This window comes from Trachypithecus francoisi, unplaced genomic scaffold (genome assembly GCF_009764315.1).
Source record: "Trachypithecus francoisi isolate TF-2019V2 unplaced genomic scaffold, Tfra_2.0 Lachesis_group6, whole genome shotgun sequence".
Classification (NCBI taxonomy): Eukaryota; Metazoa; Chordata; class Mammalia; order Primates; family Cercopithecidae; genus Trachypithecus; species Trachypithecus francoisi.
Genome location: NW_022681471.1, coordinates 18,479,530 through 18,495,328, shown reverse-complemented (window position 1 = coordinate 18,495,328; position 15,799 = coordinate 18,479,530).

The following is a 15,799-nucleotide window of genomic DNA, read 5'->3' as shown; positions in this document are numbered from 1 at the left end:
TGGCCAACATGGCAAAATCCCGTCTCTAATAAAAATACAAAAATTAACTGGGCATGGTGGTGGGCACCTGTAGTCCCAGCTACTCAGGAGGCTGAGGTGGGTGAATGGTGAATCCCTTGAACCTGGGAGGCGGAGGTTGTGCCATTACACTCCAGCCTGGATGACAGAGCGAGACTCCGTCTCAAACAAACATAACAACAAAAACAACAACAAAAACGCCTAATCTGTGCAGGACACCATGCAAGGGACTGTGGAGGAGGAACAGTGGAGAAAGACTCGTCCTCACCTTTCCTCTGGGAGGCACCACTGAAAGGAGGTGTGTGGTGAGGGTGTGACAGCCCTCACTAGCTGTTGTAGCCACAGTGCCCTCTGTACCACTCCCCTGCAACCCCAGGGATGTTCCCCTGGCCTTCAGCCTGCGCACTGGCCTCAGCAGGACCTGCAAGGGAGGGAGCTTCATACCCATCTTTTAGGAAGCAGAAGCAGGGAAAGCCGCAGCCTAAGTCACCCAAACCCCATTTCCGGTGCTCTTCTAGTTTCCCCAGACTTCCCTTCCCAGGTTCTCCATCTTCCTCCAATTCTCCGGGTCCTCCAACTTCTAGCCAAGGCTTGCCACCCCCCATAAAGCCTCCCTGGATGCTCTCCTAGCCCTGAAGGTCACCTGCAGGTGAGGCCAGAATTGGAACCCAGACTTCTCCCCGTCACCTCCAAAAGCCCTTGTGCTCGCCAACCGTACACTTCCTTGCCAGATCAGGCATGGCCATAGCCACGATGGAGGTGATGATGCTGACAGTGATAACAAGGGAATATAATGATCATACCTTCCAGCACGGGATGCAGAGACTTAAACATCCTGACTCCTCCAAGTTCCAAGCCTGGGTCAGTCACTTCACCTTTCTGGGCCTCAGCTTTACCTTTTCTAAAATGGAAGTAAGAATCTCCGGCTCCCTCTTGGACTTCTAGTGACTGAAGTTTCTGAAGTTAAAATGTTTGGTACGGTAGAGAGTATTGTGCTTGTAACAGGGGGAAAAAAAACCCACCTTTCTTAGCGGGTGCCATGAAGACCACCCTGTTTGCATGTGAAAGTGCTTTTTGATCTGTAAAGGGGCTATGGGAATTCATTTCTCAGCATTCACTGAATGTTTATTGAGGGCCTACTTTATACCACATTCCTTATAACCTGGAGAGGGAAACATGTTATTCAAAAATCACAACCGAATGTCTAACCAGGAACTGTGGCAAGGGCTCTGGAGGCGAAAACAGGCCTCTAGGAAGTTTATCACTGAGTGTACGATCTGGGGTCAGAGAAAGCTTCCTGGAGGTGAAGTGGGAGCTGACACCTCAGGAGTGAGTAGGGGTTAAGCTGGAGAAAGGAGGTCTCAGCAGAGGGAGCACAGGGCTTGTGTCCAAAGCGCCAAGGTGGGAGGAAGCAGATGTGGTTTATTGTTAAACCCATTTCACAGACAACGAAGCAGGCCCTGAGAGAGGCTGTGACTTGCAGAATGAGAGATTCCGCTGAACTCCTGTGTGCTGGCTGATTTCCTCTGTGGCAAGCAGGATGTACTATGGTCACTAAGACATCCTCTTCCGATAACTTGCCCAGACTCTATCAAATTCACCAGCTGAATATGAAGCGCTGAGAATTCCCCACCCACAGGAGTGGCTGGCTACATGCATCTGGGTCAGCTTGATGGCCTGACACTTTGGAAATTTCTTAAATGTTTCCCTTTCTTTGCGCTCGGCCTCCCTTTCTCCTCCAAGCCTGCTTATTCTTTGGGGGAAACCCAGTGTGTCATGAGCGGCTGCCCCCTGCTGGCTCAGTCCTGGAACTGCAGGGACTTCTTGAGGCTTGCGCCAAGTCTAGGCACAGGCCATTATAAGAAAGTTCCCGAGGTCATCTCCTCTTTCCTGTTCGGCAGGAGGTGTGAGAACGAGCAGAGGCCAAAGTGTGTGTAGAGGAGTGGCTGACTGGTGTTAATCAAAGACGGCTTTTTTAAGGGGGGCAGCTCTAAAATTACTTCTGCTCCAAGATTCTGAGTCTGAACAATTTTGCGGGTGTGCCCCTCTGACTTGAGAGAGTGAGAGGGTGCCTGCCTCTACAGGTCATGGGCATACGTGGGCTCCATGCATGTGCTTGTGTGAACACCGAATGGGTATGCATATTTGCTGCGCGCTGTGTAGCATATTATAGTTCGTATGTCTGTTCACTAAGAGAGGGAGAGGAGTTGCCACCCAGAGGCACCAGGGGTGAAGTCTGCGAGGGCAGAGGGCAGCATCTGGGTCTCCAAGGCCAGGTCAGGCCCCATTTGCATCCTTACAGGACTGTTCTAGGCTGTCTGGCCCTCAAGCTGTCCCAAGGAGCTCTTCCCCCAGTGAGCCCCATGTTCCCACCAATTTTCCCCCTACCAGGTACACCAACCCTGCCCCACCCCCTACAGCTGCTATGGGAAATCTCATACCTTCTGGTGGCCACAGGCAGATCTGATTCCTGCGTGTGCTCATGGGAGAGGCCTCAAGGAGCAAACCCTCCCTTCACCCGGCCCTTGCCACGGCCCACATCCAGGGCTGCTGTTTTCCTCTATCTGGGCTGGTGCATCCTTACAGCGTGTTTCTGGCCAGCAAACATTCTAATCAGTTGGTGTCCAGACCTTGCTGGCTATTAAAGATTTTCACTATTGCCCCTGTCCAATTCCCATACTCCCAGGTGACATGTGCATTTTAACCTGGAGCTTCATGAGGCCACGAGTTAGGGCGTTACTCTTGTTCTCAGGCAAGGTTTTTTTTTAAACAATCCTTTCTCACTGCTCCTCCAAATGGCATGAAAACACTAGCCCACCTTGCTAGTCTCAGCAAGCAAAATCCCTTGGTGAGGCCATGAGCCATCCGTTAAATACTTGAGCTATTAGGTTGAAAGCAGAAGTGTCAGATCACAGTTGAATGACCCCCTTGGACTTTGCCCAAAAGGAAAGCTTTCTGAGTGAGCTCAGAGGGATGGGAGCTCTGGAGGCTCCAAGTTCAGCTCCAAGTGAGTGCTCACACGCAGGCTGAGCCTTGTCTTTTGCCCATGGGTGGAGCACACCAGCCACACCCGCAGCATTTCTAGGAAACACCCTCTTCTGCTCCCTGGCTTTGGCCTCAACCCCTCCTTGCAGAAGTGCAGACAGTGGAAAGTTGATTTTCATAGGCTACTGTCATGCTGGGCTCCTCCTCTGCCCAGCCCGTGACTTGCCCCTTCCCAACTGCTGTCCTCCCCTTATGGTGCCCCTGGGGACGGTGAGGCGGTGTGACAGAGAGGAAGCTTTCATCCCAGTTGTACCACTTGGTAGGTGAACCACTCTCCCCCTCTTAGCTTTACTTCCCATTATCTATCTCAAGGGGATGGTAACTGTACCCTTTGCTGTTGTCTTTAGACCCAATTGAGACACTGGATCCAAAAGTACTTGGAAAGGAAAACCATTGCTAGAAGCACACAAGTGGTGAGCTCAAAGCTCTGAGATGCTACCCTCAGCCAGCGCTCTGGTCGGCACAGAATCTTACCCTTGCCAGAGTCCCTTTCTGATTCTCCGTGTGCAGGAAGATTTGTGACCCATAGTCATATAGAATCTCAAGCTTGGCAGGGACCTTTGTTGGGCCATCAAGGGATAATACAAGCTACCATTTCTTGAGCAATTATATGTTATGTACTGTTCTAAGTGCTTTATATATTATACTCATTCCATCCCCACAACAAGCCCATGAGGTAGAAACTCTTATCATTCCCATTTACAGATGAGGAAATCAAGGCTCAGTATGATTAAGTGAATTGCTCAAAGTCACACAGCTGGTAAACTGAGCCAAGATTTGAAGCCTGGCTGTCTGGCTCCAGAATCTGAGCTCTGAATCGCTGTGCTCTGTGGGCTCTACACGGCCCTCACTGGGCAGGATTTTTTGCCTCTGCTTGTACATCTCCAGTGATGGGGAACTCATTACTTCCCAACGTAGCCTATCCTAACTTCACATAGCTATGGCTGCTGGAAACTTCTAGCATGTCTGGCCAAGCCTTTGGTGATTCAGACCACACAAAGATCTGTTTCCTGAAGACTTAAGCAGGGGATAGGTGAAAAACAGGAGGCTACAGAAAGCAAGCATTCTCCCTGTACCCCTCGACACACAGAGACCCCCTGATCCCATTCCTTTGGGTATGTCAACTCCTTTTCCTCCAATGGAGGTTGACACAGGAAGTAAGGTGGTCCCCTCCACCTCAATATACTTTTCAACTGAAGAGAGTTGGTAAGCCCACCTGTTTGCTCCAGTTAGAGCGCAGGACATATGCAGTGACCACTGTGTTAATGAGTGTGCACTAAATACTGAATGAACGAATGAATGAATGGGCATGTGAATGAAGAACAGGATCACGGCTTCCTTTCCTGCCAGCCTCAGTCTCCTGGAAGACTTAGTTTTGCACTGTGCTTTGAGATCCTGACAAACAGCATTTCCATGGTAACGAGGCATAGACCTGCCAGTCTGCAGGGCCAAATTCTTTCCTGTCACATGGACTGTGAGCTCGCTCCAGAAAAGATCCTAAACTACCGTCAGTGTAAGCAGAGCAGGTCACTGTCAGCTGGGAGACCCTCAGAGTGGGCACTGTTGGGCAGATCTCCCAGCGCCTGTCTCCTCTGGGAACTTCCCGGACTGATCGACTCTACTGGAGTTTCCATGGTAACAACACTAGGCTAATGGGTTGCCAGGGTGATGGTGTGCTACTGCTAAGATTGCATGGACCGGACCACACAGGGCCACCGAGTTGAAAAGATGCTAATAACACCTTTCTGAGTTTCCATGACAACAACACTCGAGCACCGGGTAGGCTTTGTCCCAAATGCAGATTAGGCCCCCGCCCTCCACACTCTGGGAGAACGCCCTGGGAGGTTGGGCCACTGGGAACTGTCGTAACCTCCTAAGGGAAAGAGGTGGCCAGGGCCTGTTCCTCCTCCTCAGTCTCTTCTCTATCCAGGGCCCCTTGCCATACTGTTCCTCAGGGCATCTGGTGGAAGTAGCCTGGTTTTGGGCAGTTGGAACTGTCAGGGAGGAGTTCTGGGACAGAAAGACAGCTCAGGATGGGTGGTGTGGGAGAAAATGGAGCTTTGGGGTACCTTTGGGATCCAGTGCCTCTCTTGGTGTATCTGCTCCCCGGCCAGGGAACTCATGCACTCTGGGGCTGAGGAAGCGGCCAAGGAGCTCTCTTTCCCTATCAAAGCCAAAAGCATGAGGTCAGAGTTTTCAAACTTTTTTTTTTTTATACAGAGTCTCGCTCTCTTGCCCAGGCTGGAGGGCAATGGCACGACCTCAGCTCACTGCAACCTCCGCCTCCCGGGTTCAGGTGATTCTCCTGTCTCAGCCTCCTGAGTAGCTGGGATTACAAGTGCCTGTCACCACACCCGGTTAATTATTATTACTTTTTTTTTGTATTTTTAATAGAGACGGGGTTTTGCCATGTTGGCCAGGCCCGTCTCGAACTCCTGACCTCAGATGATCCACCTGACTTGGCCTCCCAAAGTGCTGAGATGACAGGCATGAGCCACTGTGCCTGACCTCAAACTATTTTTTTAAAGCCTTGGCACATGTAAATTCCATCAAAGTAGGCTCAGGGGCCCAGAGCCCCACCCATTCAGTCTCATCCCTCTCCCTACCACAGAGTCCCCTGAGGCATCCAAGCTTCTGTGGAACACAATTTGAAAAACCTCTGGTCTAGGCCACTCCATCTCATAGTCCAGACAGAGAGACTGAGACCGCCAATCATTAGGGCTGCCGGAACTAAAACTCAGGAGTCTCACGTTTGTAGGGTTACTCCAGGAGCTGGGGTGGAGAGAAGGTTCTGTTGTGGGGGCAGATTAGAGGTCAATAACATCCTGGTGTATTCTGGGTTCTCTGACTTCCAGCCCATCTCTACTAAAAATACAAAAATTAGCCAGGCGTGGTGGCACGCAAGAGAATCTCTTGAATATAGAGAGGACCGCTGGAGCTTCTGCCCTTCTACCTATGGGTCAGCCTTCATTCCGGTGGTCCCTCCTGGAGCTAGTAATGAGACATCTCAATAACTTGAGGTTCAGTTGTGGGGGCAGGCACAAATGTTTAGAACAAACCTTCCAGATGTGACATTTTTAAGCATCTACTAAGTGCTAGGCATTATGGTAGGATACATTTTTCTAGGCTGGTTGTCATCTTTTTATTTTTTTTGAGACAAGGTCTCACTCTGTTGCCCAGGCTGGGTGCAATGGCGCGATCTCGCTCCAACCTCCACCTCCTATATTCACCTGGCCCTGTTGTCATCTTATCTCTTCTTTATAACAAGTTATTGAGACAGGCATGGGTATCTTCAACAGATAAGAAAACAAAAGCTCAAGGGGAGTGAACTAAAGCTTGGGTGTATTAAACATTGAGCATATCTTTAGCAGGGGTGTCTCATTACTAGCTCCAGGAGGGACCACCGAATGAAGGCTGACCCATGGCCTATCTCCGGTGACACTAGGCTGAGGCAGGTGGATGCATTCAAAGCATTAGAGACACCTTACTGCCTGCTGCACCCTCATCCCCTCACTAAGTCTGCCCCATCAGGGATGACTGTAGGGTAACTCCAGTCTCCAAGGCCGGGCATGTGTTATTTATTCACAACATGACACAGCTGCTGGCCACAACAGACAGAACATCTTGTGGGTTGAGTTGGGGTGGGGGGCGGTGGTTCCTAGTTGCCATGGAAACTTGAGAAGGTGTCAGGAACACCACATCATGTAAACATTCCATAATTATTCATTTGGACTGGGGCGGCAGCAGGCAGTCACTTCCCCAATTACTAAATGCTTGGCCTTGCTGGGCCACAACCAAGGCTGGTGGGCCTGATGGGTGTGGTTCCTCCTTTGGCTGTCCAGGAACCGCCCAAGCGTGTGGGCTGCTGCCAGTGGCTTTTCTGGGACTTCACTGGGGCTCATTGAGCACTGAACTTTCTCCAGTCACACCCCTCCACCTGGATATCCTTCTCCTGTCTTAGTCTGTTTGTGCTGCTGTAACAACATACCTGAGACTAAGTCACTTATAACTGGAAATCTCTTTCTTACAGTTCTGCAGGCTGGGAAGTCCAAGATCAAGCTGCTTTCAGGTTCTCTGCATCCAAGACGGCACCTTGTTGCTGCATCCTCTGGAAGGAAGGGACACTTGTGTCCTCAGGTGGTGGAAAAGACAGAAGAGCAAAAGGGAAGGAATGCTGTGTCCTCGCATGGCAAAAGAGCAGAAGCCAAACAAACCTACTCACTCAAACCCTTTTATAAGGGCCCTAATCCCATCCATGAATGCTCCACCCTCATGACTCACCTCCGAAAGTGGAGACTTTCATAATACTGTCATATTCGCTGTTACATTTCAACACATGAATTTTGGGGGACACATTCAGACTGAAGCACCCTCCTTTGAACTCCAGCTCCAGTAGGATAGCCCTTCTGCCTAACCCTGCCTGCCTCATGCCTCTCCTTAGTTCATAACACCCCTCTTTCATCTGAGCTTGTTTGCATTTGCTTGCTTTTGCTGTAGCAGGGATCATGCTGGATTGGGAGTCTAAGCACTGACTCTGGGACCAGCTCTGTGACTCACCCACTGAATGTTCCTGGGCAAGACCTTTGACCTCTCTGGGTCTCAGTTTCCCTCTCTGTAGTCTGTTTGCTAGTTGCTCTCCCCCTCTAGACTGTGAGCTCTCTAACTGCAGGGATAGGTCTCTGGTCCGTTGCTACAGTCTCAGCCCCCTGTACAAGCACATAGTAGGTGTTTCATAAGTGTTAAATGACCAGAGATAATAATGGGCTGCCCTGTACCCTCCTCCATTCCTATTCAGATTTTTCCACCCTGGTTCAGTCTCCTTAGGGCCCTGCTATCCCTGCAAAGGTCTGAGAAACTCATGGCAAAGCCTTCATTGGGCTAATGGCCCTACCATTCCTAAAAGAGGCCAGGAGGGAGACACCTAAGGCCCCAAGACAGAGGTGGAGTGGAGACCTTGGGGCCTCTGGCAACCCCAACTTGTGCCCTGCTATGCCACCTCCAAGCAAGGGTGGCTGTGAGTGTGTCAGTGAGTGGGCCTTCGATCCGCAGGGGCAGCAGCTCCACTACAAGCTGCCTTGCTCAATGAAACTGCAGTATAACCTAGTGATTAGAAGCATAGGTATTGAAGTCAGATGGCCTGGGTTCAGATCCCAGCTTTACTTCTTATCAGCTGGGAGACTAAGGGCAAGGCACTGAACTTCTCGAGGCTAGTTTCCTCATCTATAAGATGGAGGCAATGATAGTGCCTGCCTCATAGAGATCGTGTGCATTAATGCTGTGTGTGTGTGTGTATGTGTGTGTGTGTGTGTTTCTGATAATGCTTGCACTAAGTAAGCAATCAGTAAAATGAAGGGGGAAGCAAGAGGGGAGCTCTTTATCCCAAGTAAGGGTGGGGCGTCCCTCCCTCTAATCTACCCCTTCCCCCCATTGCCATTACCCCAGTTTCTGGTCAGAGTTGTCCTACTTTCCCATGGGAAAAAAGCCCAGCTGGCTATTCTAGTGTCACTGATCTGGACCCAGCAGGACCCAGACCAGGGTAGAGTTTTCTATTCTTGTGGCCTCGTCCTTCCCAGCTCCCCCGCAGCAAAAATCAGTTTTATTTATTTATTTATGCCCCATTTGTTGAGCACCTAGTCTATGCCACTCGCATGCTTCAAGTGTTTCTTGGATCGACTCTCTAAACTCTGCTTAGAGGAGCTCCTACCTTAGCTGCTTGACAGTCCCTTTTTCTGTAGCATCAAGTCTCCTCCAAACTATGGCCCTCCCATTCTGCCACTCAGTGGCTCTGTGATCCTGGACCAAATCCCTCCCCATTCTGTACCTCAATTTCTTTAGCTGATAAATGAGGGTCTGGAAGGTTTCTCTGGGGCCCTGTGTAGCTCAGGTGGCTATAGATGACTGGTTCACTGGCTCCTTGTCCCAGGGTCAGAATGAATTGCGTGTATCCTAGGAGCTCACAAAGGGAAGGGCTTGGAAGTTTGAGCCGCTGGTTTCCTGCCTGCTGGGGCAGACACAGTCCCCAGTCTCAAGATGCTCCAGGTTTCCTGGGGAAAAACTAAGACCCATGGTGGGAGCAGGGGTGGGGCAGGATTCCTAAAAGGGAGATCTCCATTTCCTCAGTAAGTTTCCAAATGTTACCCAAAGTGGGCTGGACTCCAGCTGAAAGGCCTTGCCAAGGCTGGATAAAAGCAGCTGCCCAGCTCTCACTGGGGCCTTCCAGGCCTGGATGGAAACTCTTTCACTGGGCTTGTCAACTGCTTGGAGAGCCAGCAGGGCTGAGTGGCTGGAAGAGGATATAATGGGGACAGCTCATTCGCAGTGAGAGCCAGGCTCCCAGCCTGCCTGTCTTCCTTGCGGGCCCTTACTTGGCCCACGTGAATACTCTCCCCAACACTCCCTCACTGGACCTAATTAGAGTCCCACTGACCTATGGCATGCATCTTACCACCTCACTATGCAGGGGCTTCCCCACACCACCCTCACAACTTCAACCTTAATTCGGGTTACAGCCTCTTGATTGATAGTCAAGGAATTCTCACTAATTTTCAGCCGTTGTCTGGCCTGCTTGAACTGGAAACTCTCATTCGGTTCCCTGTAGGGCAAGAGAGTTCTTGACCTTACAGACTCAAGGGAGAGGACTTGAGCAGAGGAGCAGCACGCTGAAAGTGCTGAGGCCTAATGAGAAGCCAGCACTAGACTTGAAACACTTAGAGACTGGATACCTGAATTCTAGTCCCGGCTTGGCTGTTTATTGCCTATATGACCTAGGCAAAGCCATGTCACCTCTCTGCATCTGTTTCTTCACCTAAAATAGGGACAATGAGATCCTTGTTCTGCTAGCCTCACTGGATTGATATGAGGCTCAAGTAAGCCTGTATGGTCATCCTTTGGTATCCACGGGGGTTTAGTCCCAGGACCCCCTGGATCCATGTATACTCAAGTCCCACAGTCAGCCCTTTGAGACACATACACAAAAAGTCACCCCTCCATGTACACAGGTTTCACAATATGCGAATATTCTATCTTCAATCTGTGTTTGGTTGAAAAAAGAAATCCATGAATAAGTGAACCAGTGCAGTTCAAACCCATATTGTTCAAGGGTAAACTGTATATGGAAAAGTACTTTTTTACCTACAGAGCACTGTGTGTGTTTCTGATAATGCTTGGCACCAAGTAAGCAATCAGTAAAAATGAAGGGGGGAAGCAAGAGGGGAGCTCTTTATCCCAAGTAAGGGTGGGGCGTCCCTCCCTCTAATCTACCCCCTCCCCCATTGCCATTACCCCAGTTTCTGGTCAGAGTTGTCCTACTCTGGGTAGATGACAAGATGCCCTTCCTCTTCTCCTAGAAGCCTAGCGTCCACATTTCCCTTCCCCTCCACCATTTGCACTGGCTTCTTCCCCTGGCCCTCAAATGTGCTCAGCGATACCCCATCCAAGTTCTGACACAAATGGTCTCTACCAGACGTTTTCCCATTCTCCTACTCCTGCTCTCTGGCTTTCACTCTATGCCCCTCCTCACTCTTCTTCCTCCTCAATGTCTCTGCAGGCATTTCAACAATCGATCCTACCCCCACCTAAGTCCTTTGGTTTCCATGCTTGGCAGCTTCTCTGATAGTCCCTAGTGATCCCTCATCCTGATGTTCCTGCCCTTGTCTAATCCCGTCCCCTTGGATGTGGGCTGGGCTAAGTAACTTGCTTCTAACAAATAGAATATGGCAAAGATGATGGGCTGCCATTTCCAAGATTAGATTGTGAGACTGACTCCTGCCTTTCTCACACACTCACCATCTCTCACTGGCTTGCTCTGAGGAAGCCAGCTGCCATGTTGTGAACTGCCTTCTGGAGAGTTCTGTGTCTCAAGGAACTGAGGACAGCCAATAGCCAGCAAGAAACTGGGGCTCTCGGTCTGATAGCCAGTGAGCACCTGAAGGCTCCTGCTGACAGTCATGTGAGTGAGCTTGGAAATGGATTCTTCCCTTGTTGAGCATTGAGGTGACTGCAGACCTGGCCAACACCTTGACTACAGCTTGTGAGAGGGCCCAAGACAGAGGGTCCAGTTAATCTGCACTCAGATCCCTGACCCACAGAAACTGTGAAATAATAACTCATTGTTTTAAGCCACTAAGGTTTGAGATAATTAGCAAAGTAAAAATCACTGCTGTTACTTTCTTCTCTTTCTTTCTTTCTTTCTTTCTTTTTTTTTTTTTTTTTTGGACAGAGTCTTGCTGTGTAGCCCAGGCTGGAGTGCAGTGTGCAATCTCAGCTCACTGTAACCTCTGCCTCCTGGGATCAAGCGATTCTCCCACCTCAGCCTCCCAAGCAGCTGGAACTATAGGTGCACACCACCACACCTGGCTAATTTTTGTATTTTTAGCAGAAATGGGATTTTTGCCATGGCCAGGTTGGTCTTGAACTCCTGACCTCGTGTGATCCACCCACCTCGGCCTCCCAAAGTACTGGGATTACAGGTGTGAGCCACGGTGCCCACCCTATTGCTGCTAGTTTCCAGCACCTTGGACAACATGGCTAACCAAATATCACCAGCTTAGTAAATAAGTCCCTGTGAAATCAACAGATATGATGTGTTCCCTGTTGCCTGGGAATTAATGATCCCAGGCACACAGATGCAGGTTAACAGAAATACTCAATCATTTACTATCTGTGTGCCCAGCACCGCAAAGCATTATATCACACTCTGTGGAGTACAAAAAAGCATTCGGAAATCCAAACAACCCCAATTATCCTAATAATAGGGTAGTAAGTACATAAATTGGGACATATTTATGTAATGGAATACTATGGAATCAAATGGAAAGAGCTAGATGTTTCAGTGTGAAAAATCTCGAAAACTTGATGTTGAGCAAAAAGAGCAAGTTGCAAAATGATATGTACAGGAAATCATTGATGGAAAGTTCAAACACTCATAAAGCAATCCTGTAAATTGTTTATAGATACAATGCACTGGACAAGTATAAAAAACACACAGGAGCTGGGTGTGGCGGCTCATGCCTGTAATTCCAGCACTTTGGGAGGCCGAGGCGGGCAGATCACGAGGTCAAGAGATCAAGACCATCCTGGCCAACATGATGAAACCCCGTCTCTACCAAAATTACAAAAATTAGCTGGGTGTGGTGGCGCACGCCTGTAGTCCCAGCTACTCAGGAGGCTGAGGCAGGAGAATCACTTGAATCCGGGAGGCGGAGGCTGCAGTGAGCTGAGATTATGGCACTGCACTCCAGCTTGGCAACAGAGCGAGACTCCATCTCAAAACAAAACAAACAAACAAACAACAACAACAACAACAAAAAACAGGAAAGGTATAAGTATCTCCCTTGAGCTCCAGACTCATGTACTAAACTGCCTATTCGTCATCTCCCTTTGGATTTCTAACAGGCTTCTCAAACATAATGTGACCACCACTGATTGCTTGATCCTCTCCTGCTGCATACCTGGTCCCTTTGAAGTGAATGGCAGTATATGAGAATTCCCATGTGGCTGAGGCAGAAATCTTTTTTTAGAAAACATTAGATTCAGGGGATATATGTGCAGGTTTGTTACATGCATGATGCTGAGATTTGGGCTTCTATTGATTCCATCACCCAACAGTGAACATAGCAACTGGTAGGTAGTTTTTCAACCCTTGCCCTCCTCCTTCCCTCCCACCTTTTGGAGTCCCCAGTGTCTATTGCTCCCATCCTTATGTCTGTGTATATCCAATATTTAGCTGCTGCTTATAAGTGAGAACGTGTGGTATTCGGTTTTCTGTTTCTCTGTTAATTCACTCAGGATAATGGCCTCTAGCTTCATCCATGTTGCTGCAAAGGACACAATTTCATTCATTTTATGGCTACATAGTATTCTATGGTGTACACATACCACATTTTCTTTATCTAGTCACATTGATGGGCACCAAGGCTGATGTGATTCCATGTCTTTGCTATTGTGAACAGTGCTGCAATGAATATGCGAGTACATGTGTCTTTTTGGTAGAACAATTTATTTATTTTTTGGGTACATACCTAGTAATGGGATTGCTGGGTCGAGTGGTAATTCTATTTTCAGTTCCTTGAGAAATCTCCAAGCTTCTTCTACAGGAGCTGAGCTAATTTACAATCCCACGAACAGTGTATGAGTGTTTTTTTTTTTTTTTCTGCAACCTCGCCAACATCTGTTATTTTTGACTTTTTAATAGAACCAGTCTGACTGGTGTGAGATGGTATCTCATTGTGGTTTTGATTTGCATTTCTCTGATTAGCGATGTTGAGCATTTTTTCATATGTTTGTTGGCCACTTACGTGTCTTCTTTTGAGAAGTGTCTGTTTATGTCCTTTGTCTAGTTTTTAATGGGGTTGTTTGTTTTTTTTCCTTGTTGATGTGTTTAAGTTCCTAATAGATTCTAGATATTAATTAGTCCTTTGTTGGATGCATAGTTTGCAACTATTTTCTCCCATTCTGTGGGTTGTCTGTTTACTCTGTTGATGGCTTCTTTTGACATGTAGAAGCTGTTTAGTTTAATCCGATCCTACTTGTCAATTTTTGGTTTTGTTGCGTTTGCTTTTGAGGACTTAGTTACAAATTCTTTACCTTGGTCAATGGCCAGAAGAGTATTTCTTCAGTTTGATTCTAGGATTTTTATAGTTTGAGGTCTTACAGTTAAGTCTTTATTCCACCTTGTGTTAATTTTTGTATGTGGTAACAGGTAAGGGTTGAATTTCATTCTTCTGCATGTGGTTAGCCAGTTTTCCCAGCAGCATTTATTGAGTAGGGTGTTCTATTGGGTATTCCCCATTCTTTATTTTGTCCACTTTGCTGAAGATCAGTTGGTTTAGGTGTGCAGCTTAATTCAGGGGTCTCTATTCTGTTCCATTGGTTTATGTGTCTGTATTTATTTTTGTACCAGCACCATGCTGTTTTGGTTACTGTGCCCTTATAGTATAATTTGATGTCAGGTAATGTAATGCCTCTGGCTTTGTTCTTTTTGCCCAGGATTGCTTTGGTTATTCTGGCCCTTTTTTGGTTCCATATTGATATGGGTTGGCAGTGCTTCCGCCCAAATCTCATCTTGAATTGTAGTTCCATAATCCCCACATGTCGTGGGAGGGACCCAGTGGAGGTAACTGAATCATGGGGGTAGGTTTTTCCCATGCTGTTCTCGTGATAGTAAGTCTCATAATATCTGATGGTTTTATAATACGGAGTTCTCCTGCACACACTCTCTCTTGCCTGCCAACATGTAAGACATTCCTTTGCTCCTCTTCACCTTCCACCATGACTGTGAGGCCTCCCCAGTCATGTGGAACTGTAAGTCCATTAAACCTCTTTTTCTTTATAAATTACCAGTTTGGAGTATGTCTTCATTAGCAGAGTGAGAACAGACTAATACACATACGAATTTTAGGATTACTTTTTCTAATTATTTGAAAAATGATGTCACCATTTTGTATAGGAATTGCCTTGAATTTGTAGATTGCTTTGGGCAGTACGGTCATTTTCACAATATTGGTTCTTTCAATCCATGAGCATGGAATGTTTTTCCATTTGTTTGTGTCTTCTCTGATTTCATTGAACAGTGTTTTGTAGTTCTTCTTGTAGACACTTTTTACCTCTTTGGTTAGATGTGTTCCTAGGTATTTTATTCTTTTTGTGGCTATTATAAATGGGGTTGTGTTCTCGATTTGGTTATCAGCTTAAATGTTATTGGCATATAGAAATGTTACTTATTTTTGTACATTGGTTTGTATCCTAAAACTTTACTGAAGTTGTTTATCAGATCTAGGAGTCTTTAGGTGAAATCTTTAGAATTTTCTAGGTATATAATCTATTGTCAATGAATAAAGATAATTCGATGTCCTCTTTTTTATTTGGATGTCTTTTATGTCTTTCTCTTGTCAGGTAGAAACATTTTGAGTCATCTTTGATTGTTCTCTTTTACATCCTGCCCTCCATCTAATCCATTGACAAATCCATCTACCTTCAGAATATTCTATATTCTGCTCACATATCACCACATCCACCATTACCACCATGGTCTAAGACATCATCATCTTTCACATGGATTATTGCAAGAGATCAAGAAATTATTGCAACCAATCTCCCTGTTTCCACCCTTGTCCCCCTACAGTCTATTCTCAATACAACATCTGGAATAATCACTTACAATCTAAGTCAGATTACATCAGACCTATGCTCAGAACCCTCTGGTAACTCCCCCCAGTCTCTCTTATTACAAAGGCAAATGAGGTCCCACAGAATCTGGTCTCCATCACTTCCCCAGCTCACCTCCTACTCCTCCTCCTTTGAGCCCTCCACCCCACACACACTGGCCTTCTTGTTATTCCTTGTTCACACCAGGCACATTCCTACCTCTGGGCCTTGCATTTGTTTCTCCCTTGGCCCGGAATGTCCTTCTTTGAATATCAGCATCGTTTACTCCTTCACATCCTTCAGTATTTACTTAAAACATCACCTTCTCCAGTAAAACCTTCCATACCCACCATATTAAAATAGTAGATGGGGACTGGGGGCAACTTCTACCCAGGAAGTTTTGCCTGTCAGTCAGGGGAGGCTTCCTGGAAGAATGTCAGTCACTTACCCACAGAAAAAGTAGCTTCTGGCCCTGACACACCTGATGGCTCCCCTGGAAAGATGGGTTGGGTGAGAGAGTGCATGTGAGAGCATGTACAGAACTGTGTGGAATGGGTAGAATTTGGAATGGAGGGACATGGCTGTGTTTGTG